The sequence below is a fragment of the Condylura cristata genome, unplaced genomic scaffold (assembly GCF_000260355.1).
Source record: "Condylura cristata isolate star-nosed mole 26May11 unplaced genomic scaffold, ConCri1.0 scaffold00006, whole genome shotgun sequence".
NCBI lineage: Eukaryota > Metazoa > Chordata > Mammalia > Eulipotyphla > Talpidae > Condylura > Condylura cristata.
Window position 1 is genome coordinate 60,088,457 of NW_004567107.1, and position 27,045 is coordinate 60,115,501.

A 27,045-nucleotide genomic window follows, 5' to 3' on the forward strand; every position below is an offset into this window, starting at 1 on the left:
TCAGATTTGCTAGCAACCACATTTAAAAAACCCCACGTGCAAAGCTTTTACTTTTAGTTATTGCATACCTACACCAATATGTATTTTTTTCAATATTTACAATCTAACTCCCAGTAACTGAAATAATGTATTCATTTGCATCCAAATTATTACATATGAATTGTTCTTTGCAGTGCTTGTAGTTCTATTTATTATACTTTTGTACTTGCACTGCAGACGTAAGAAAATTAAGTGGCAAGGAAGAATAATATTGAAAAACAAGACCTTAGGTATACTTTACTTTTATGGAATAATGGGAACAAACTTGTTCATATGTAAAGCTAACACTGAGGGGTTAGCCTTTATTTTCCTTTGAGGCATTTTAGATTAGAGGTCTGGATAGAAATGTACATATGTGATATTGATTATGGTGTAATCTAAGTAAGATATACTGCAGGAGAGTTAATGAGTTTTAGAGCCTCTCTGAATTCCAGTAACATGAAAAGGTACGTAAACACTTAAAATTTTTCTATGAGTATTAGTTTTTAATCTACTTTGAATTTCTTGTATAAATACTAGCATTTTTATAAAATCACATTTTGAATCACATTTCAATACCATGTGCTAAAGATAGAAATTTTGTTTTCAGTCCCAATCATTTACATCATATTTGCCAACTCACAACATTTTTACTAGCTATTCTAGAACTCACTGTTCTTTTCAACCTTTCCATAATGGCATTTCTGTTAAGTAAAGACAAGGAAAGCACAGTTTGGTTTCTAGTCATCAAAATCGACAAAGAATTATTGATGTAATTGAGTAGAGATGGCATATGTTCATTATACATGCCAACTCTGTGCATTTATAAATGTCTGGGAAAACAAATATGAATAAGAACTGGTCCTTGCCTTAGAGGACCAGTCTCACATTCTAGTGAGGGAAAAAGATGCAATAAAAATATGTTCAATGGGGGTGCTCCCTCATGGCACAATGGGTTAAAGCACCACATTATGAAGACCCCTGAAGCCACTGCAGCTTGAGTTCTATTCCCGCCCAGGCGGCTGACCCAGATGGTGTGGCAGACCTCTTCTGACCTGCCCACTGCTCCCCTCAGCAGTGTACTTTGTCCATCTGCATGTTCTGCTCCCCACTCTGTCTCTGGTGGATCTTCTCATTGCCGAGGTCCAATACATGTATGAGGGTGTGAGTCTCAACAAACAAAATGAGTTTGAACATGTAGAACTTCACCTGTTTCACTAAGACATAAATGTTTGTTCCTCACAGAATGGAAATGGCATGTTGAGATTTGCTTTTAGCTGTAGGTTTGAAAATGTGGAGATAGGGAGACTTATTAAAAGGTCACTACAACAACAACAGAGAATTTATTTTTATTTTCTATAAAAGAGAATCATTGTAGGAGTCCAGTTGAGAAAGAATAGGGCCCAAATTAAGGGTATGGCATTTGGACTGAAAAAGCTACTTGAAAAAAAAACAAACACTGAAGTGTTGAGATGTGGTAAGAAGACAAAGAGAGAAGGTCTCTAGATGGAGGGGTGCTCTGGATGATGGTGGGGTGAGTTTGCATAGGGAGATGCAATTTTACTTTTGCTCTGAGTGATTTTGAGACCTTTATAAAATGTAATTATAATATCAACAATGACTTCCAATACATTTTAACTTCTGATAAATCAAAAAGAATTTTATGCTGCCTCTATGGGATGGTCTAGCTACATTTGTAATAGTCTAGTGTCCATGTCTGAGCTGTAGAAGAAGAGCAGCAATAGTACTAAGGATGAGCTTGTTAAAAGGCTCCTCCAGTTCTACTAAGTCTATCTGAAGACATACCTCCTCAAAATTAAAATTGCAATGTAGTCAGGCTTTATGAATTGCAAAGGTATTTGTGGTAAGAGAACTGTGAGTTTTCTTTGGCTCATTTGATAAGGTTAAACAGACTGAAATGGACTGGATGACTAGGATGTTTTTTTCCTAGACAGACCCATGGACATGTCATGCAATACACTCATTAGTGATAGAAATCCTTTTTCCTAGCCCCATGGAAATAAAGTCAAAACTCAACTTCATGACAATTTTTGTTCTGTACTCCCAAGATTGTCTCTTGGGTCTCTCTACTGCTTTATCCCTATTTATATATTTACTGAATGAATTGTAACATGAATGAACAATTTACACAAGCATAATGCATCCAGTTTAGATTTCCTTAAATGTAATGTTCCTTACCTTTTCTTATAATAAATGTTTCAACAGCCACCTATTGAATAGATTCAGAATTTTTACCCTGACATTTAAAGACCTTCCACAATCCTGCTGACAGTTACCTTCTCAAACATCTCTTTTATAACATGCTCTTGCAGATGCTTCCATATAATATAATTACTCTCTCTTGCACAATTCACATGTTTTTCTCCCAAAGCTTTGTCCTTTTCATAAAAATCATTGGCATAAATACCCCACCTCATCTTCTGTGTGCTTCTGAATTCTTTATTTCAGCTTTGACTCCTCCTCTTTCAGGAAGCTTCCTGAGTGCTCTTTCCTCTGCAATATCTAGATAATATTATCCAAAAAGTCTGAAACTTAAGAGTACAGCTTTTTCATTTTATTGATAATATTGAACATCTGCTTGGCTTGTCATTGGCACCATAAAATCTTTGAAGGTAAAGCTAATATTTAAGATTAGAAAAGACTTTAATCTATAAGCAAATGAAAACAGACAATAAATGAGACCATTTCATGTGGCCAAGTGCCCCTGCAAAATGGATGCTCAGTAAAACCCTTCTGAATATGGTGTTAATAGCAAAATCTTAATTGGCATTGGCTTAATAATTAGGCTGCATTTTGAATATGTAATTTGTAGCTTATCTTAGAACTCTACTACCAATAAATGACTATGAAGTTACCATCTGACAAGTGATTCTCCAGTGAAATGAACTCTATGATATCTTAACATGACAATGTCTCTCTGGTCAAAAGCAGGGAGAGGGACAATAGTGTGCTGATTTGTCTGAATGAAATAAGAAACCTGGCCCTCCCTGGTGGCACAGTGGGTTAAAGCACAGCACTGAGAAGCTAAAGCCACTTCCACATGAGTTTGATTCCTGCCTGCCCTGGAGGTGACCACATGGCTTGGCAGACTTCTCCTGACCTGCCCGCTGCTCCCCTCAGCAGTGTACTTCATCGATCTGCCTGTTCTGCTCCCCACACTGTCTCTGGTGAAGCCTCTCACCACCCCTGCACCTCTGACCTATACCCCAGTTCTGTATGCACAAATAAATAAATCTTAAAAAAAAAAAAGAAACCTAACATCATGGATGGTATTAACATGTCTAGAGAAGGATGTGTTTCAGGAGGAATGGTCTGCTTTGATTGACACATGGGAAAGAACAAAGGGAAACTTGTTGGCATGTGCAAAGGTAAAGAGCAGAGAATAGAGAGAAGTGAGGAGGAAGGAGAAGAAATAAGAGAGGTGAGAGGAATTATCAAAGGAGGAAAAAAGTGTTTCAGGTAAAGACCTATATTCATGGCAACAGAGTTGTTATGTGTGAGTATAGATGACTCAAACCCATTCACTTTCCTCTAGTAACCAACAATCCTCTATGTATTCAGGAAAGGAGTGGCTGATTTAGTAGGTAAACCTAAAGTCTTTCTTGTGGGCCAGTCTTTGTCATAATTTAACATACCCTAAAATTCATTTGGTTAAAAACTCTTTATACATGGGACATATACCTCTAGACCAGTGTCACAGAGAAGGCATGTTGGATAACAATTCTTTAAAGTAACCTAGTGTTTTCTTTTAGGGGAAAGAAAAGTATAGATTTTTTAAAAAAGACAAAATGATTGCTCACATTAATTTGGTTTTATATACGTATTCAATAAATTATAGATATAGAAACTTACATAGAACATTAAGCCAACATTATACATGACTTTTATATGTAAGTTTTCTCTTCTCTGTAGAAATGGGAAAACAAGTTTGCTACTGACATTTATCACTAGCAAACATTAGTATGGAACCAGAACCTGTTTTAAGACTAATAGGTAAGAGGACCTCCATAAAAAGAAACAAGATGGATTCTATTTCTTAAACTACTTTTATATTAATAGAGAAGCAAAATATATGCACATGCAATAAGAAATTACACAATAAACAGTGTAAAGGTTATAATAGACAACTTTTCACACAGGTAGAATGGCACACAATTTGGGTTATTAATTTTAAAAACTAAAAAAAGAGAATAAAATAATAGAAAACTTCCAAGTGTTATAAAAAGATTTTGGAGAAAAACTCATTCTGACTCACATTACCTGTGTGAAGATGCAAATTATTACTAACCTAAGTCTCACTTTCTTCATCTTGAATAGCTATCCATATATATTGCAGAGTTACTGATATAAAAGAACTATATTGATCCTAATAATCAGTTCTGGGAGGTAATGATTACTATTCTATTATGACTGTCATGTTAGAGTCATTAGAAATAGACACATTCTAATTGGATATTGGTTGTCCTACTGTCACACTTTAATAAAAAAGAACGATTGGCCAAAGCAATATCTTCATTCATTTCATGCTAAATTTTATCTTCAGAATGATTAACTCTTTATAAAGAAATATTTTCTGTGCTCCCACAGAGAGTTCTTAACACTGAGTCCAAAATCTCTTACACACATTTGGTCAACTGCTAGCCTCGGTGTCACTCAGATTTTCCCTTGGACTCTGTCACCTTATTGCTATGTTCCTAACCAGTCCATCCCTGAATCCCTGGATTCAATTATCCACAGTCCAATCCCAGAATGTTCTTCACCAAAGTCTGGTATCTTTTTATTCACCTTAGTTGATTCACTGTCAACAGCCTGCAGTTTTGCGGTAGACATAGTCTTTCCTCACATTTCAGCTCATGATATAGATTTTGCCTTCATTAGAGAGACTGGGTTCACCTAAAGCCAACAGCCTGAAAAGTACTATCCAAAAATACATGAATTTTCTGATGTATCCCCTTTCTTCTCCTAATAGCATGTTGTGAGATTGATTCTGACAACTAATCTTCATGTCTTATTTTATCATTTTAAATGTAGCTTTAATTTAAAATTTTCATTTCAAAATTAATAATGGTATTCTTATAAAATACATGTAACAAAAAGAGGTTAAAGGCATAATTGTATGTATTGCTTGATTAATGTGAGGTTCTGAACACAGTCTGAAGAGCATACATTAAAGCAGTATTTCCAAATTAGAGAACTATGTCAACAGATCAGGATGATTTGTTTGCTACTGTAAAATGAATATTAACATTTATTTCATTTAGTGGTTTTCAGTGCATTCTATGGATATTAAACACTATAATTTGGTATAAAAACAATCTTGTGATCTTTGGATAAAAAGGAAATGCTATTATATTTATCTGAATATCAAGATATCAATAATATGATTATGAACAATAATAGGTTGTTAAGTGGCATTGTCTCAACTCATAGTGCTGCTGTTTTCCTAGGAAGGAAGTTGGTATAAATAGATTGAATGAGGGTCTCCTCAACCAGTTTGAAAAAGACAAATGCTTATATAAGTATTTGTAACAACAAATACTTATATATAACAACAACGACTATACTACTACCACAACTAATATTTACTGAGTATTTATGAGATGTCAGGTATTCTGCTAAGCGTTTCATGTCTCATTCACTTCCAGGAAACAAGGATAAGATATATTGGCATTTTGTTAAAAAAATATGGACTTCAAGGCAGAACTACTATACATATAGATTCAAAATAAAAGAACAATAGTAGTAATAAAAACAACCAAATGGCAGTGCATTTATAATATATCAGATATTCTACTGAGGTTTTAGAACTATGATGTCATTGAATCTTCGTGATTGCACCATAGGACCACAACTAAAATGTTCCTGTTACTGACTGGGAATCAGTTTTGAGATGATGACTTGTGTTTGAGCAGGGACTCATATCCAAGTCTTACTTAAAAGTCATGCCTATAGTTGTCATACTATTTTTTTGCCCCAATCATAATTTCATATAATTTTCATCCTACAAGTAAATGAGGGTAGGACAGCAGCATTCCAGTTACTTCTGCTATACAAGTTTTACTTCTGCTATACAAGTCCATATTTAACAACATGGAATGAGTCAGACCTTTATTCTTTATCCCAAGCACTTGAGAGCTATAAAAATTAAAAATCTTGTCCCCCCATGGTGGCACAGAAGGTTAAAGCACAGCACTAAGAAGCTAAAGCCACTTCAGCATAAGTTTGACCTCTGCCCCAGAGGTGACCCACATGGCATGGCAGACCTCTCCTGACCTGCCTGCTGCTCCACTCTGCAGTGTACTTCGTCAGTTGATCAGTTCTGCTCCCTATTTTGTCTCTGGTGAATCCTCTCACTGCCCCTGCACCTCTAGCCTGTACCCTAGTTCTGTATGCATAAATAAATAAATATTTTTTAAAAATTGAAAAATTGTAACAGTTCATAAAATAGAAACATCATTTATAAAGGCAATGGAACATTTAAGAAATTTTATTCTCTTTTTCTGTTCTTTTTCTGCTCCATACTCCTAGGCATTGAATAATAACAGAAGAACAAAATATAAAAATTAAAATATGTTATATCCAATGGCAGTACTGAAAATATAAGAGGATAGGCACTTTTTTTTCAAACAACAGACAGGATGAAACAAATACCAATTAGCTCAGAAGTGGCAATTTTTATCTTAAGCACAAAAATATTCATTAATTCATTTCCTCATCAGATATGTTTACTGAATATGTATGTGGCTCTGAAATTAAGGTATTAGAAAATAAAGACAAAGGTCTTAGTTTCAAGATTACTACATGTTAGTTAATTCTATCTACAGTCCCATAAGAGTGTATATTTAGCAAGACATTCTTAGATTTTCCTCCAGCCTGTATGAACTTCCCAAAAAACAAATATTCAATCATACAAAATATATGGAGTCTGGCATGCTATTGAGGAATCTTACAACAATGGTAATTTTCAATAAAATAATTGGAGCGAATGTGATGCTGTGTGCCAGGAGTTTCCTGTAGCAGAGGTGTTAATGTGCCCTGGCTCATTAGAGGATTGTGTCAAAGAAGGTTGGACTGAAGTTCACTTTCATTTATTTTGTATCTTCTTCAGGCTGTTACCCAGTTATTTTCCATAGCTCTAAAGTGCCCCCTATTATTTTGACCAAATGTGCATTGTGATAGAAAGGATGTGATACTTTCAGCAGAATTACTTAATTAGGTTTAAGTAAGCAGTACGTGCCGAGTAGGTAGCTTTGCTTTTTAGCCATAAAAATGTGCCTGCAATGCAATCTTCATTCCAAAGAAGTGAGACACAGTGATTGATGTGATGATAAAACGATGAAGGGAAGGGTAAAGCCTGAGAGATAGAAGTCTCAAAAGGGAAATAAAGTAGGGTAGCAGCTGCCCCCATCTTAATTGAAGCATAAATTTAAGAAACAGGATCTGAGGTTTAATTTCAAGCACATATTGGGAAAGTTTACTTGTGTGTATGTGTGTATACCTTTGTGTGTATGTGTGTGTGTGTGTGTACACTGTGTGTGATGAGAAACACGTAAGTTACATTCTTTTCAACCTTTGTATGTGGGGTTTCCAAATCTTTTTTTTTTTTTAAAGGAAGATGTTGCAAGTGTAAAAGGCTCATTGATTTCCACTGACAGTCATTCATGCAGTCCACATTTAAGAGTGACTGACAGAATGGATGATGGGAGGGAAGTGTCTAGGCACTGGTGATACGGAAGATAGAAACCATAAAATGTTTCTTTACACAAGGAACTGAACTTTCATTTAAGTTTTCTCTCTGTACATACGTTCTCTGTACTCATCCCATTTCTGTGAGAATGATTTTCTTAAGTTAGATTTAATATTTATAACCACCAGAGTCATGAATGTGAAACAATTTAGTGTAGCCCTTCCTTCCATGCCCAACTTTTGACATTTCCCCTCACATCTCCATGTCAAATTTCCCATTCTCCAAACATAATGTTTATTTTGCCCCACGAAGACTTTGCTAGAAAGTACCCTGAACCTGGCATACATTCACATCTATTTCCCATGCATTAAAATCCTTCCTACTTCTTAGCAGTGTGACTAAAATGTCTCTCAAGCTTCACAGACTCTTTAATATTCCTTTCAGTTTTAACAGTCCTGCATCTTAGTTCATGGAGAATTTTGCTTGACATATTAAAATCTTAGTTCATTTTTCTTGAATTGGATTAGATGTCTTTACATGTTTACATATACTTCACGTGTGTGAACTCCTCGAGGACAGGGCAAGGCGTGTTGCTCATTTATTTCTGACCTCTTACTTCCTTACATGTAGTTGACACTTAAAAATAAAATGGGGGCCTCCCTGGTGGCACAAGGAGCTAAAGTGCAGCACTGCAAAGCTAGCCACAGCTGCTTCAGTGGCTTCAGTGCAAGTTCAATCCCTGGCCCTGGAGGTGACCCATATGGCACTGCAGACCTCTCCCGCTTCACCCGCTACTCCTTTCAGCAGTGTACTTAATCAATCTGCCTGTTCTGTTCCCCACTCTGTCTCTGGTGAATCCTCTCACTGCCCGTGCACCTCTGGCCTGTACCCCAGCTCTGTGTGCATAAATGAATAAATCTTAAAAAATTAAAATGTTTGGAGAGCAAGTAAAAATGTAGCCAAAAAGTACCAAGAATCATATGAGACTTTTCACCTACTTCACTAAGTTCTCAAGATTTTATTTGCAGATCTCAGAATAAGAACATTTGCAGAGGAGAGAATGTTCATTGCTTTTTGTAGAGAGCAAGAGACACATTGCATACACAGGAGCTACTTCAGTATTTTTCATGAACCACCTTGTAAACTGTATATCCTATTGCATGGGGACTGCTATTATCAGAAGTGCTCTGAAAAATCTCACCCTTTATATTTTCTCTTTATAGTTTAATATTACTCCTATGTACAAGCATAGAGCAAACCTTTACTTTAAAAGGGGGGGGGAATGCTTTTAAATCTAAGGAACTGAACATATTTATGCCTTTGTTAAAATTTCTGAGAAATAGAATCGGAAAACCTTGACACTCATTCAGCTTTATGAAGAAGGTAACATGATCACCATAAGAAGTGCCCTGTCATTCTTTTAACAGATAACGATTAATTTTCAAACTAAATAAACTCTAAAACTGTAATGGTCACATTTCTGTTCATCTTGGAGAGTTAATATTTACCTGGGAAATACATGAATTTCCTATCAAGTATTTTATGTCCAGAGGGCTCTTCTAAGTCATATGTTTTTATACTGAACAGTGGAATGAATAATCTCCATACATTCCAATCAATATGATTCACTTCAAAAGACTGTGTGAAGAGATAATATTTCTTTATAACATTTGGCTCAAAAATAGGTGTTCACTTTTTTTCAAAATTGATAATTTATGTATTTCAGAAAGATAAAGCATCCTAAGGAATAAAAACACACATCTCAAAAATAAGATATGGGGCCTCTCTGATAGCACAGGAGTTAAAGTCTCAGCACTCTCAAGCTATTGCCAGCCACTGCTGCATGAGTTTTATTCCTGGATTCTGTCTTGCCTGCTGCTTCCCACCAACAGTATATTTCAGTAAATCTGCCTATTCTGCTCCCCAATCTGTCTCTGGTGAATCCTCCCAAACTGCCCCCCACCTCTGTCCTAGACCCCAGTTCTTGTATGCATAAATAAATAAAAATAGATCTTAAAAAAGGACAACTCATTTTCTGTGATAAGATAAATGCTAATGATCACATTACTACATGATTATTTACCTTCAAAATAGATTGAATTTTTTCTCTCTTTTTCTAAATCTGATGCTTGAACATGCAACTTCAATTTTGTTGGAAGTATTGAATGAAACATAATAAAGATGAATTTTATTTTGGACCAAATGATTTAAGATAAAAGATTAAGAGTTTGAAGCCCATTATGAAGCAACTGTGCTTGCTATAATTAGATGCTAGATACTAAAGTTATGAAGCATGGGACTACAGTGAGCTTCATTCCATAAAAGTGTCCTGCATTTTGATAACACTTTGAAGAGCATATTGGAAGAACTATTCTAAATTTTGGTGACCTACCAAGCTAGTTAACATAACAAACCATCATTACTAACTCAATGAGTTAAATAGGGATTTTCCATCATGAGTGTCTACACTACAGCCAACAAATTTTAATTTGTTTAGTTCATGACTGAGTTTCGAACTTCTATGCTATCATTTTATATATAGATAAGGTGATGGCAGGGGGGTATGTAGTACATTATAGATTACTAGTAGCATACTAGCCCTCTAAAGGTTCTTATTTACCTCCAAATAATCATATTAGGCTCAAGTTAGTAATTGAACTCTATTTATTTTATTTCCAGAAAGTGAAAAGTTCTATTTGTAAAAAGACCCTAAAGAATTAAATGACTTAGAATAATGCCCTTCAATTGTTTTAATTTTCTAATGTTTCATGTTTTTATATCAAATTGAAAGATAATCTTGCTTTGGGATGCATACAATTCAAAGAAGACAAAAAAGCTTTGATGGCCTTAAAGTCATAGGACAGGAATAACTTGTGGTTAAAATTGTTGATAAATCTAAATTATGTTATAGAGAAGGAAAAGCACTGAAGAAAAATGTAAGAAGATCAGACCAAAGTATGGAAATTAGCTGAGAAGAAATTTATAGCATAATACACAAAAGTAGAAGAAAATAATATTTGAATAAGACTATTTTAAAATTTAGCAACCATAATAACAGTAATTGTGTCACCATATTAAATAATACTCAGGTGAACAAAGTTATCATAATACTGTCACAGAAGTAAAAGAATAACTGAGTAATCTAAATTGATGCAAACTTAAATAATACAATATCATATGCCATGGACTGCTATTTTATATCATGTAAATTTAAATAGAGGCAACACTTTACTGCATCTTCAAAAGTATAACACTCCATTACAGGGTGGAGTAGTTAGCTAGAGGAAATCTATAGCTTGAGATAGTTGGCTGTTGCTTTAAACTAGCAACCATAGTAGTCTGTGTCTGCCTTATGTGCATTTTAAAATAACCACTCTCTTCTCTTGAGAAAAAGGGACTCAATTATTACTATATACATTTCCTGAATCTATTCTTCAACAAACTGTTCATGGACTTAGAAAGCAAATAGAAAGCTATACATTATTCAACAATCTTGGCAACACACTACAGCCCTAGAGCAAATGATAAATGATCAGCTGCCTCCTTCAAATCTTACCTGGTTTACTCTTTTTGAAATTCCAACCCTTGCTGTCCACCATGCAGAGCTCTTGACCACTGGGTGAAATCCAGACTGGATAGCTGATCATGATAATTCCAACATGTCATGGGCAGCAGCGTCTCTCAGCGTCCCACAAGCCAAGTGCTTGAAATGAACCTGCAACACACAAGGTGTTTCTTCATTTTAGCTGAAAAATACTGTCCCATGCCCTTCCTTTGTTTAAAAGGCATCACTGCTCAATCAATAAAGGTGTCATAGAGGAGTCTGCGGAGGATTAGAAATGCTTTGCAAGATGCTTTAAACATCAAAGTTAGAAGATGGAAGATTTTTTTTTATTGTGCATATTTCAGCTCTATTTGAGTTGCCAGAATAAATAACATTTTTGATAAATAACATTTGATAAATAACATTTTTGATAAATAACATTTTTTTTCCCTCTTTCCATATATGACTGCTTGGATTACTTAGAGTATTTTTCTGACTCTACCCATAATATTCTCAGGATACTGAGACAATGAGCCTTAACAGGGAAAAAAATCCATCAGCAGTCACAAGAAAATCCACATCGTGCTCTAGATCAAGGATAGTTTTCTTTGTGAGTTCTGACACTCTAGTCAGAATCAACATCCTTGGTATACAAATTGCAACCTCTCAAGATAGTGTGTGAGACATACTTTTGAGGGACCTATGTGAGGTGCTATATTCAGCAGCCACCATTACCCATGTCAAGACACAGTCTATAACACAGTAACCAACAGGAATTTGTGGTCAGAGACTATATACAGAGGAATGGCCATTGCCCAGAAAAGTAAATAGAAAACCAATTTGGTGGGTGGTAATATTATAATGTCTATATAGAAAACATGGTCTTTAAACTTGATAAGCATATTTGACTTACACTCAAGGGGAAAAAAGAGGAACACCAACAATAGTTATTGTATTGTATCACTTAAATAAATACAGTGACATTGAACATGTCACTTATGTTCAATAGAAACATAAAGAGATAAATAGATTTGCTTATTTGTCTTCCCAGGGACCAGTAGGTTATGTTTTAGCTCCAAAAACCATATTTAGTTAAGCACATACAAAACAAATTTGCTATGATTATTATTTCCTAAGTAGTTAAACAGAAATGGTTGCTATGCTGAGTCTGGAAGGAACTCATGTGAGTGATTATGTGCTGCACAGTCATGCACACAGGTATTAAAACTGACTTTACCCCAAATGCTACATCCTTGTGTCCTGTGACCTGAGCTTCAAGTATTCTCGGAAATCAATGTGGAGAACTCCTTAAAATACACAGGTGAGATACTGCAGTGTGCCATTTTAGCAAGGATGGTAAAATGTCAAGGGGTGATAGTCTAGCATATACCTTATACTAAAGTGCAAAAAACTGAAATATATCCTTACAGAAAATACTTCTGTACCTTCCACAAAATGACCATTTTGAAATTCAAAACAGGAGTTATGTTGATGCTATTAATGACAAATACACTACACATAGGTGGTTGAAATGTTCACATTATAGAACCAAGTTTTGACATTCTGTAAGCAAAAATGTTAGTCAACTTTGGATCCATCCTGGGTTCCATTCATGCCAAAAATAATGTTACTTCTTTCCTGAGGATGTTCTGAAAGAAATCAAATTTATTCTTTTCTAACAAATATGTTTTCATAAGTTGTGATCCTTTTCAGTCTCTTAATTGCCATGTGGGATACTGGAAGAAATTCTATACTAAAGGACCAAGAGACAGGAAGTGCTTACAAACATAATCTCCAAGCTCCCAGACAATTATTTTAAATATTTATTTTATTTATTTATGCAACAAGAGATGGGACACAGGCCAGAGGTACAGGGATGGTGAGAGCAGTCACCAGAGGCAGCGTGGGGAGCAGAACAGGCAGATTGAGGAAGTACACTGCTGAGAGGAACAGTGGGCGGGTCAGGTGAGATCTCTGAGCCATGTGGGTCACCTCCCTGTCTGGGGAATCAAAGTTGTGCTGCAATGGCTGAGGATACCTTCATTGTGCTGAGGTTTAATCCGAGTAACCAAGGAGGCCCTCCCAGACAACTGAACAATATTAGAAACTTACTTGCTTTGCAAGCACCCTTCTGTGCCCTAGTATGGCTTTTTTGCTACTTTCTATAAATGGAAATACATAAATTTGCATAATTGCTTATTATAATATAAATTACACTATAAATACATGATGCTATTGGCCTATTGTTCAATTTAATTTAAAACAATAGTGATGACCTTTCACTGATCATTGATCAGTGACTTATCTAATAGCTCACATATTACTTCTACAAATGTAATTGAGCACCACAGTTGTTTCAGGCAGAGTACTAGGTGCTCAGATACAAAAAGAAAAGACCTACTCTCCATAAAAAGTAAAACAATTATCGGGCCCTCCCTGGTGGCGCAGCTGGTTGAAGCACAGCACTGAGAATCTAAAGTCGCTTCCACATGAGTTCGATTCCCGCCTGCCCCGGAGGTGACCACATGGCGTGGCAGACCTCTCCTGACCCACCCGCTGCTCCCCTCAGCAGTGTACTTTGTTGATCTGTCTGTTCTGCTCCCCACTCTGTCTCTGGTGAAGCCTCTCACTGCCCCTGAGCCTCTAGCCTGTACCCCAGTTCTGTATGCACAAATAAATCAATCTTTAAAAAAAAAAAAAAGTAAAACACTTATCAATTCTGTTCAGATTTGTGGTCATGCATTTGTAACCAAGAAAAGTAACAAAATTAGACCAAGTCAAAATAACAAAGTTAATTTTATAATCTGTCTACTATATGACCTGACCATAGGATTTTATGAAGTTTGTCTGTGGGTGCAGCACTATAAGCCAAGGGAAAGTATAATACAAAACAATAGAATCATACAGTTGACTCATGCAAAGTTTTACTGGATATGATGGCTTTTATATCACAGTTAAGTCCTTATCAGCCCTTCTAATTGATTGAGCCAAACTAGTTCAAAACATCCAGTCACCAAAGTTTGTATTCCTAGCAGCCAGTATAGAATCTGTGTCTCCCAAATGTGTGTATTGAACATTAGCCTAGGTTGTTGACATCAAAAGCCAACAGACTTGTTTTTGGCAGTGTGAGGTGAGGAAACACTAGGTTTCCTACTAACACAAGTTTTGTACTTTTTGTATTATCATTCATTCATTTCCTCAAAGACTATATATAAATTTGTATATATACATATTTATGTATATATATATATGCAAATCTGTGTATATGTACATATATGTGTATATACATATATATGGTGTGGGGGGTGTTTATTCTACTTAGAGAGGTTTATGAACTATTCATAAGAAATACTAATTCAATGACATCATTTGAAAATTTATTTGAATACCAATTTTACAACAAAAATGGTTTAAAATAAATGTTCTTCTTCTTGGTTTAAATAAACTATTGAAAATGTACATGAAAACAAAGGGAACAGGCAAGGCCTTAAAAACCACTCTCTTGGCCCTCCTTGGTGGCGCAGCGGGTTAAAGCCCAGCACTGAGAATCTAAAGCCACTTCCCCATGAGTTCGATTCCCGCCTACCCCGGAGGTGACCACATGGCATGGCAGACCTCTCCTGACCCACCCACTGCTCCCCTCAGCAGTGTACTTTGTTGATCTGTCTGTTCTGCTCCCCACTCTGTCTCTGGTGAAGCCTCTCACCGCCCCTGACCCTCTAGCCTGTACCCCAGTTCTGTATGCACAAATAAATAAATCTTAAAAAACAAAACAAAAACAAACAAACAAACAAAAAACACTCTCTTATTCCAACAACTTAGATGGGACTTAAGGTGATATGCTGTGCACAATACTTCAGAAAGAAAAAGACAGACTGGATGGTTTCACTTTTATGTGCAATGCAAAGGGAAAAAACAAACAAACAAACAAAACAACTAACAATACAAAACAAAACTAACAAAACAAAGCAAACTAACAAGACAAACCAACCCACACTTACAAAAATAATGCTTAGTGGAGAAAGGGGCAGAGAGGTAGAAACAAGAGTGTGTCACTTACTGATGAGTGGTCAAGGACCCTGCTGGTAGGGATGGTGTCCTCTATACATTTATCAAGTGTAAAGCTACAGCCTGAATTTTTCCCTGACTTTTATCTTATTAATTTTTAATTATATAATTTAAAAATTGAGGTAACATTGGTTTAAAACACTGCATATGATTTAGAGGTGTAGATTCACCCCTCTTCAGAGATGTGTTATCACATCACACCTAACATTAATGCATCAATAATCTTCCACCATAATCCACTTGGGCCCTAGCCTTCTGGTAATTAACTCTGTAGTCAAATTTATAATTCCTGAAACTTATTCTTAGAAATGAAGTGAGTTTTACTAAATTCAATATGATTTCCAATTGGGTTAACTTTTTTTTCTATTTTCCTATACTATTGAGTTTTCTAATTACTACTTGAGTGACTTGTCTGAAAACAAGACTCTTGAAAAGTAAAATCTATCCTTATTTTCAAAAAATTGCATACTATGAAAGAAAAATATGTTTTACTGAATGTGAATTATGCCTAAAAAATACTGATAATTTTTAATTAAATTTTTGTGTGTACAAGAGATTCTAAATAGAGTGATGATATGAAGAACTCATTGATAAAATACTGCTATATGTGATTCAAAACATGATAAAAATGAAAATAAAATTTGAAAAATGTAGAAAAATTCAAGTATTCACAAATTCTATTTCCCGATTCTTGATTTGGCCGTAAGTGCTTTCTAATTGAATTTTGTACTTCTTGTCTTTCTTTATGCACATCACTGCTATCCTTTTAGTTTTATCTCATTGCTTTAAAAAGCTTTCCAAAGGATCCCTTCAGCACATAGGCACTTATTTCATAGGCTATTGAGTTGTACTTGTTGATCTGTTGCTCTTTAAACTCGGTCTCTAGTTTATGCTTTATTTTCCCAGTGGAAGCATGCTGCTTTGCCTTCTGCGTAGCCTACATAAACTAGAAGATGCTCAGCATTGTGAGCTCAGAGCATTAGTTAAATGTCTGTCAGCTGCATTTTGTAAGCTTTGTATCTTTGGTATTAGTTTTCCAGCACAACCAATAAAAATATAAACATCAGGGATGCAGGAAAAGGCAGATTATCAATAATCAAAGCTATTAGGCTTTCCGTTTTAGAAATTTCAAATCTTTCCCATTTTATCAGTGATATCAGGAAAAGGAAGGCGTCCCACTTACAGTTACAAAGTTATTGCTTCTAATTTTTTTTATTCCACTATATTTAGTGAAATTGAAAAGTCACAAATCATTCCCCAACAAGCAGGGTTCATTAACAAACAGTGGTTGCTTCTAGGTACCTGTTGCTATATTTATTTATTTAATAATTTTTTTACATTATTTTTCATTTTTGTACAATGTTTGCTTTTTCTTTTCAGATGTAGTCCCCGTGAAATTTCCACCACCAATGCACCCATGAACCATCATGGGTGCTTTTCTCATCCCAAAAGTAGGACCCTTGTGCTTTTCTCATCCCAAAGTAGGACCAGTTGCTATATTATCTGTAGTTTCTCATTTACTTTTCTTAAAAGCCATGTGAAGTATTACAATAAAATTTACTTTCTGGTGATTAAAATAAGGATAGGAAGTGTAAGTCACTGAGCTTAGGGCATAAAACCTTTGGGAAAAGGTGCTGGTATATGCAATTAATTGACAAAGAAGAACTGTCAATTCTAAATTCTTATAAATTAAATTTGAGTGTTTTGGTCAATCAACTACAAGATTAAAGTTCTGAGTTTCTGAGAAATGAAGTGACATATTAGTGACATTGGGGTCAGAGTGGGATATGGATGAGAAACTAAATGCACAATGTACCCATCTTTCTATATACCAGTCTTTTACCAGCTTACTTGGAGTGGCATCTGAACAGTTTCATAGATTTCCAGTTCACTTGATTTCAAAGAACCGTGTGTTGGTTGGGTTTTATTTTAGGAAAAAAAAAAAAAAAGGGCCAAAACTAAGAAACAAAATAACAGAATTTCTGAATATTTTATTAAATTTTTTTAATTTTCTGAAAGCAAAAGATGACATTCTCTATAGTCTGTTCTCTCTTTCAAGTCCTTTTTTCCCAATGGGGGAAAAAATAGACACAAGGAGAAAATTATATTGCTAGTTGTGACAAATTCTATGATTAGGTTAAAATATAAATAGCACTTTGATGTTTTGCTAATTACCATTTATTATATTGAGTAATTACAAGCTTGAAATATTCTTAGGTGGTATTCATTTAATATTTTCATTTCAGAAGCACAGCAGGAAGTCCAATGTGCCATAAAACAAAATCTAGGGCAATTCTATTGATATCTGAGAATGTGATTCTACTTTTGCTCAAAAATGCCTAATTCCTAATTTTATTATTACCTAAAAATCTTTGTCAATTAAAATAGCTCATTATCTATTTTCATAAACTGAGGCATCCTATTAGTCACATTCACAAATCTTCTACACATAAAACACATCTCCAAACATTTCCCTTCCTTTCCATTTTCTTCCTTTATCCACTCCCTCCTACCCTTTCCAACCTTCCTTTTATCATCCCCCTTTTTCTTTTCTTTTTTTTTTTTTTAAGATTTATTTATGCACACAGAACTGGGATATAGGACAAGGTGCAGAGGTGGTGAGAGAATTCACCAGAGACAGAGTGGGGAGCAGAACAGGCTGACAATATACACTGCTGAGGGGAGCAGTGGGAGAGACAGCAGAAGTTTGCTGTGCCATGTGGGTCACCTCCCTGGACAGGAATTGAACTTATGCTGAAGTGGCTGTGGCTAGTTTCATAGTGCTGTGCTTTACCCCACTGAACCACCAGGGAAGGCCCTCCTCCCCTTTTTTTCCTTCACTTTTGCCTCTTCATTCTAAATTTTAGAAATCTATTAAGTTCTAGGCAATGTGTTTAAGTGAGGATAAAACAGCTACAAAGACTCAGTTCCTATCCAGGTTTTGGTAATAGTCTAATTGTAGACTGAGAAGTGAGAGCAATGCATTACAGATTAAGAGTAAGGACCCAGGGCCCTCCCTGATGGTGCAGCGGATTAAAGCACAGCACCAAGAAGCTAAAGCCACTTCAGCATGAGTTCCATCCCTGCCTGCATGGCCCAGCAGACCTCTCCTGACCCACCCGCTGCTCCCCTCAGCAGTGTGCTTCCGCCAATCAGCCTGTTCTGCACCCCATGCTGTCTCTGGTGAATCCTCTCACTGCCCCTGAACCTCTGGGTTGTACCCCAGTTCTGTATGCACAAATAAACAAATCTTAAAAAAAAAAAGTAAGGACCCAATCTACACTGACTCCTTCAGAATATATGAGCATTAAGTAGAAAAAATATTCATAATTTGACTCTAGCTTGTTGCAGGCTGATCCATTTAGAACTTGCAAGCAAAATTTCATCATTACCAGAAAGTTTCTATATTCTAAATTTTCTGTGGAAAATTTAAAAGTGGAATCTTCAAATTTGCTCATATCTCATAAACAAATACCTCAGGGGCAGCTATATTATATTATGGAAGTATGAACACTACTTTGTTGACTATAACCATGAATCAAAAGGGCAACCAACAGTGAAATGAAGAAGTAAGCTTAACCTCAGGGCTTGGCAAACATTTTAAACACTACTTTTCCAGATAGGACAAATTTATAAACTGATTTTGGTAACTTATCACCCATATGCAGTCCTGCTTTATAACTAACACACAGTCACCGTCTACTGCTGTATAGATGATGGGCAAAATCCATGAAAGGTAAAAACACCTCTTCCATTAACCTTTCAAGTGAGGGGAGGGGAGAATAAAAACTCACAGGACTAGTTCATCAAGTTTACCCAGGGATGTGGTTAATACTATGAATTATTGAACTCTACCTCAAAATTAATCACAAATTTGTAATGAGAATAAATTCTTCAGATAACAGTTTCATTCCTATTAAATTTAGACACATGAAAATTAAGAATTCAACTACCATATAAACTAGCAATTCAATCTCTTGCTTGATTATTTACTTTATAGAATATAAAAATACAAATAAAAACAGATTTATGCACCTCTATGTTTACAGTACCATTATACACAATTGTCAACACATGGACTCGACAGAAGTCTGGGTAAAGAATGTGCTCAATGTGCTCAATGGAATAGTATTCAGTTCCAAGAGAAGAGGAAATCTTTCCTTTTGGGACAACATGGAAGAGAGCAAGGGAACACAGAGACTGTAGTAGAAAACAAGAAATGTAAGGAAAAAATTTATATCTCTATGCCAACACTCTCAATAACAATCTCAAACACACATCATGAGCTTGAGAGCAACCACTCTTCCGGATGAGGTCCATTCACTTAGCATATTTGAGAACTGTGATCCATTTTAGATCACATGATAGGGGTGTTGCAGGAGTTAGATGGTATTCTACAGAGAAGAGCAAAGTAAGTAACCACTGTGAATTAGTGTGTTATAGTGGATGGCTCATATACATGTTTTCCTTTAACCTTCACAACAAACCTGGGAGGCAATGTGATTGTATCTTCTTGGTGCCTGAAAAGGCCTAGAATCAGAGAGGGTAACTTACCTAAGGCTATAGAGTTAAAAGGTACTTAAACCCCCTCACCTGCATAACCATAACCATGCTTTTTTTTAATATAATAAATGTTCCTTGTGTTGGTTGTTCTATCAGTTTGTTTTTTCCAACTTCAAGGGTAAATCCAAATTTACCATTTTTCTACATTTTTAATGCTGTCCCTCCTTTAATGACTACATAACAACATCAGGAATATAGAGATAAAATAAAAGGATTTTGTTTTTATTTTGAATTTTGCTTTATGGAAATCAAGATACTTTTCTTCCTATTAGGATTCTAATTTTTATTAAGAAATCAGGATGAAACTTGTTTAATCGCATTATTTTTGCATGCCGCTTTATTAATATAAGGTTAATCTTGGAAGGTAGGAAAGACTTTCTCTCTATTGTTGCCAGGGACTAAAGAGAGCTTGTATGTCTCCTAAACTTAGCTACTAAGTCACAAACTTGGAAGCTTGAGGGAGTGACATAAAATTAAAAAAAAAATGCATATATTTTCAAGTCAGATCCATAATAGTGGTGACTAAAGCACTAAGTTTTCCTGTAATCTGACCTTTTTTAATCTTCTAGCACCTAGCCTCCCAAGTTTCTTGTTCTTATTTGTATGCCTATCATGTGAGGCCTGAATGTCTTTCTGCTAAATTATTTTTATGTTTAAGAGATCCAGTTATTTTCCTCCACTTGTCATGAAAAACCTGACTGGCACAGATTGCTTTTTAGAATTGACTGAAAATCCACAAAGATCCAGCTGGAAGATTGGCCCCAAGTAGTATGGAGTATATCAAGGAGAACAACAACCACTAAGTAGGAAAGTAAAAAGTAAAAAGTAAAAAAAAAGAAAAATGTGGCCAAAGTTATGAGGCATCTAGTAAAATTACCAATAAAAAGGCAATTATGTGTCCAGTAAGTTTCAACTCACATATTTCAGCAAATGTATTCATAGTGTTACTTGGCAAAGTATTTAAGGAGAATGTTAAACATGATGCTCAGATATGATGGGATATTTAGAGCAACCATTCATAAAGATACATTAAATTAAAGTGACAGGAGTCCACTAACATGGCACAAACTGAAGACAAACAAACTCACCTACTCTACACACTCACAACCATGCAACAATTAAACATAGTGAACAGCCCTTGAAATAGAAATGGATGACTGTCACATGTGTCCTGCACATATGCACTTGGAAAGATATAAAAACTGGAAATGAGGAGACAACAGAAAAAGATACCACAAATATGCAAGAAAAAATAAAGCAAACCCTGAAAGAATTCCCAATTCAGCAAAATTATGGAATAAGTCTGAAGAGGAGTTTAAGTTAATATTGACAACAATGCTAGCAAATTAAGAAAAACAATGAGGGCCCTCCCTGGTAGCCAGTGGGTTAAAACACAGCACTAAGAAGCTAAAGCCACTTTCCATGAGTTTGATTCCTGTCTGCCCCCCCCCCCCCCAGGTGACCACATGGTGTGGCAGACCTCTCCTGACCCGCCCGCTGCTTCTCACTGCCCCTGAACCTCTGGCCTGTACCCCACTTCTGTATGCACAAATAAATAAATCTTCAAAAAAAAAAAAGAAAGAAAAAAAAAGAAAAACAATGAATGATGAAAATTAGAAATACAGTAAAAACCTGTGAAAATAAGAGGCTGCTCTGAGTTTAAATAATGGATATTAAAATACTATCACTGAATTAGAATATATACTGGAAGGCCTTAACTATAGATAAGTGCAAGTAGGGTAGATAAGCATTGAACTTAAAAGCACAGTGGATGAGAACAAGTGAACAGAACAACAAAGAGGAAAAAAAATTAAAAAGTGAAAGTATAAAATCTCCTTGGGCTGACCTTATGGAAATCATACCCATATCATTAAGATTCTAGAAAAAGAAAGTCACAGAAAATTATTTAATGAAATAATTTAAAGAAAGTTTTAATGGAGTATTCACGATAAGATGTTCATCTTGTGTTACATTTGATGATAAAAAATTAGAAGCAGACTAAATACTCAATATTTAGGTTGTTGTTATTGGCTTTACTCTACCACCCACAACTATAAAGTTGGAAATTATATGAAAGGGTAACAATTCTTAGATTAAATGGGATGTCATAGTTGAGAAAAAAGGAAATACTTTGACTAAGCCACTTATTATCCTGCTTTTTCCTGGGGACATCTTTCTATCATAGAGAAAGAAGGTGGTGTGATATACCACACCACCACCCCCAAAGATCGTATGATATACTGGACTAAGAGCACCCTGGAGTGCCAGGATATTGACACAGCCAGAATGTATGGGGCAAGGTGTGAAGTGATTGTACAAAGAAAGGATCCTTGAGTATGAATGGAGATATGTTATAACTCTGGGAAATAAGCAAATACTCTGAATTGAATGCAAAGGAAAATATGACACATCAAATTGTGAGGGGTACAGCTACATCACTGTTTAAAGATATATTCATAATTTAAAACTGTGCTAGAAAAGAAAGGTCTAATCAAATATCTAGGAGGTCAACCTAAGAAACAAGGAACAAAATTAAAAAGGAAATAAAGGTAAGAGCAAGATTCAATGAAATAGAAACAAGCAATACTTCTTTAAATAATAAAAATAAAATTGATAAATGAATGGTGATATTTAAAAACAAAGGGAAATAGAAATTACAAATATATGCAACAAAAGAAGGGATATCACAAAACAGATCTTAAAGACATTAAAAATCTTGTGAATGACTTGATAACAGTAACTTGACAATACAGATTTTAAATGAACAAATTCTTTATAAAACAGTTTAAATTACTTTGAAAGTATACCAGAATTAACTCAGTTGATTATAACTAATAAAGAAACTCAATTCATAATTGTATGTCTTTATACAAGGAAAACTTCAGATTCAGAAATGTTCACTAGTAAGTACCAGTAAACATTTAAGAGAGATATAATCCTATTCTCCCACAAATTAAATAGGAGACAAGTAAAATCCAGTATACATTATGAGTTCATAATAAACCCTCTTATTAAAGCCTAACAAATATAAGAAAATTATAGACCAATATCCCTTACAAATGGATATGCCGAAGTGATTATCAAAATATTAGCAAATCAAAGCCAGTCACAAGTATAAAAATGGTAACAGAATAAAACTAAGTGGGATTTAGCTCCAGAAAACAAATTTAAGATTTGAATAAAATTCATGATATGATCATCTGAATTAATACAGTATATGACTCAATCATATGACTCTAATTTAACACTAATTTATGATAAAGACTCAGCAATCTTAGAATAGGCTTTTCTCAACCTGATGAAACACATCCACCTATAACTTGTACCACATTTAGTAGGACAATGTTGGTCACTACTAAAAAAGACCATAAAGGCTATTGCCTTTTCCCATTTAGATTCAGCATTATATTGGGGGGCCCTAATCAGATTAGTTGTGTGGAAATAAATGATCAGGGACACATAGATTAGAAAGAGGATGTAAAGTTTTTTCTCAATTGGAATAATTTTAAAATGTATTAATTCTTGGCCCTCCCTGGTGGTGCAATGGATTAGGATGCAGTAGTGCAAGCCAGATGCAGCTGCTTCAGTGCAAGTTCCATCCCAGGACTGGAGGTGATTCACACGGCATGGTAGACCTCTTTTGACCTGTCTGCTGCTCCCCTCAGAAGTGTACTTCGGTGATCTGCCTGTCCCCAACTCTGTTTCTGGTGAATCCTCTCATTGCCTCTGCACCTCTGGCCTATACCCCAGTTTTGTATGCATAAACAAATATAACTTTTTTTTTTTTAAGATGTGTGAATTCTTATAACATACATACATTTAATCAATGAAGTTGGCAAAGTCATAGAATTTAAGGACAACATACCAAACAAAACAAATTCTATGTACCAGAAGAAAATAATAAAAAATGAAAGTTTAAAAATATACCTATTATAGCATCAAAAAACAAAACAAATAAAAACCTAGCTTCCCTCTAACTAATGCTTTTGAAATAAGTCTGATCTCCAACATCAATAGGATAAAAATTCGTTGACTGTAACATAATGTTCTCTATTATATGAAATATGTCCACTTTCATGAGCTTATCATCTACCATCCTCACCCCCAGTAATCTCAAAAACATGACATGCTGCCTCTTGTTTATCTCCTCTTGTTTATCTTCTTTGATATGCTATTATGTTTTTTTATTTTGTTAACTTTTCCTACTTAGTTTATCTGAAACACCTGTTTTAGCTCAAGAGTTATATACTTGACGAAAGTTAAGGATTCCTATAGTACATTCTTATACACAATTAAATGTTGAATCTGAATCTTGGGCACAATTTTCTATCTCTCTGACTGGGTTATACTAGTTCTTAATATCAAGAACTTGGTGCAAAGTTCATCTAATAAAGGATACTGTGATTGGTAGTGCCTGGGACGTAGTAAGTACACAATAGTGCTGAATAGAATGAATAGATAGTTATAGAGTGATTAGTCCAGACCTAAAGTAAAGAAAAAAATATTTTTATGATATAGTTTTAAATTTTCATTTCTATTTGTTTACTTATGGTACATAGAAATGTTCTTTTTTGTTTCCTTTGGTATGTTATCCTTAAATGTAGTGACTTTGCCAAGTTTGTTGATAAATCTAGCATATTTTCTAAGAATTCACACATCTTAAGATTATAACAATTGAGTAGTCACATAACAAGATAGGAAACAACTAGTTTGTGTAAAAAAAAAAAAAAAAAGTAAAAACATCCCAAACTTCATAGGGATGTTGTTTCAAGGGAAATATAATTCAGATAAAATATTCTAGTAAATCAAATACAACACTATATGAAAAGAAAATGCATATTCTGGTTAGAAAATGAAACAATAGAAGCTCTTGTCAATTGATGTTTGAAGTACAAAATGATACAACCACGCTGAAAGGTAGTTTTGGTAGTTTCTTACAAAACTAAACATACTCTTAAGGGGGGGGGAGGAGGGAAATGCATGGGACTATGGTTGTGGCACACGGGTGATTTGATGATGGGAAACCCGCGGGGATTACAATCGAGACGGAAAAAAAAATGTGCAAAATGATGTAAAAATAAACTTTTGTAATAATAATAATAAAAAATAAAGATTACAAAATTATAAAAGAAAAAAAAACAAAACTAAACCTACTCTTGTCAAATATGTCAGCAGTAGCATTTTTAGTTATTTACCCACATTCAGTGGATCCATACACAGGTCTTGTTCCACAAAAAACTGGACATATATATTTATAGAAGTTTTATTTTAACTGCCAGGATACAGAAGCACTGAAGATGTTCTTCATGAGGTGGATGGATAAATTGTGGCACAGCTACAGTTTAGATCTGAATGTGATTCAGCACTAAAAAGGAATGAGCTATCATACTACAAAAAGACATGGAAATAAAAATTTAAATACACATTACTAAGTGAGAGAAGGCAATCTGAAATGAATATATATGATTTCAGTTGTGTGACATTGTAGGAAAGGTAAAATTTATGGAGACAGTAAAAAGATCAGTGTTTGCCAGATGTTGAAGGAAGAAAGGGATGGAAAGGCAGAGCACAGATGACATTTAGGGCTATGAAACTACACTGTATGATACCATAATGGTGGAAACATATCTCTATAGATTAGCTCAAACCCATTGAATGTACCACCAAGACTGAAACCTAAGGTGAATTATGAAATTTGAGTGATTACAATATATTAATGCAGATTCATCATTGAAAAAAATGAATCTCTCTAGTGGGGATGTTGATAGTGGAAAAGGCTGTGGATGTTTGGGAGCAGAGAGAATGTGGGAAATTTCTACACCTTCCCTTCAATTCAACTTGAACTTAAAAACTATCCTAAAAATTTAGTATTAAAATATAATGCGTTGTGACCAAGTGGGGTTTATTCCTGAAATTCTACACATTAAAACTAATAACCTAAAAATGAATTAAAGAAAGTGATCCCATTCACAAAAGCATCAAAACAATAAAAATAACTATGAATAGACTCAACAAATGAAGTGAAAGATGAGTACAATGAAAACTATGACTTGTTGAAAGAAGTCAAAGAATACAAAAACAAATAAAAAGATGTCCCATATTCATTAAATCTGAAGTTAATATTGTTAAAATTTCATATTACACAAATATATCTGTACATTCAATAAATGTTGATTAAAATTTCCATGGCAATTTTAACAGAAATAAAGAAAATTCCTATTTTTTTATGGAAACACAAAAGAACACTACTAGCAATTAAACAAGAATAAATGGAAGTAAAACTTGTATCTAGGATACACTAATATTTGACAAGGGAATTCAGCATCTCAGTCTCTTCAATTAATGTTTTGGGGAAAATTGGCTAATTAAATGGAGAAATGTAAATTTGGACATTTCTCTTGTATCATGCTAAAATTACCTGAAAAAGACTGAAAATTTAAATATGAAACTTGAAACCATAAAATTACTGGAAGAAATTACAGGACATGAGCTTCTTGACATTAGTCTTGGTAATGATATTTTGGGATATTATAGCAAAATCACAAGCAACAAAGACAATAATGAGTAATGGAACTACATCAAAGAAGCACTGCATAGCAAACAAACAAACAAACAAAATTACAACAACCTAAGGAATGGGAGAAAGTATTTGCAAATCATATATATATGATAAAGGGTAGGTATCCAAAATATATAAAGAACTCACATAATTTGATAACAAACAAACAAACAAATCCAAACAATCTGATTTAAAAACAGGCAGAGAAAACGAATAGACCAATTTCCCAAAGATATAAAATTGGCCAAAAGTTACATGAAAAGATACTCAACATCACTAGTTATCTGTAAAAAGCAAATCAAAAACTTAATGGCACCACCTCATCCCTTTTAAAGTGGGATTATCATCAAAAGGCAAACAATAGTATATATTAACAAGGTTGTAGAGAAAAAGGGACCCTGGTGTACTTTTGACAGCAATGTAAATGGTGTACTATGGAAAAAACAGTGTGGGGAATCTTCAAATAATTAAAAATGAAATTAACATATGACCCAATAATCTCACTTATGAGTACAGACCCAAAATAATCGAAATTGGGATCTCACAGAGATATCTGCACTCTCACATTCACTGAAGCATTATTTA

At 34.7% G+C, this 27,045-nt stretch overlaps 1 protein-coding gene across 2 annotated transcripts in view; it reads right to left on the minus strand.

Moving 5' to 3' along the window:
• LINGO2 (leucine rich repeat and Ig domain containing 2) overlaps positions 1 to 27,045 on the minus strand; it is a 1,074,912-nt gene that overhangs the window by 271,790 nt on the left and 776,077 nt on the right. For both annotated transcript variants that reach the window (XM_012721335.1, XM_004677707.2), the window contains exon 7: positions 11,283 to 11,441. The gene's annotated coding sequence lies outside the window, so the exon portion shown is untranslated. The remainder of the gene's footprint in view (positions 1 to 11,282; positions 11,442 to 27,045) is intronic.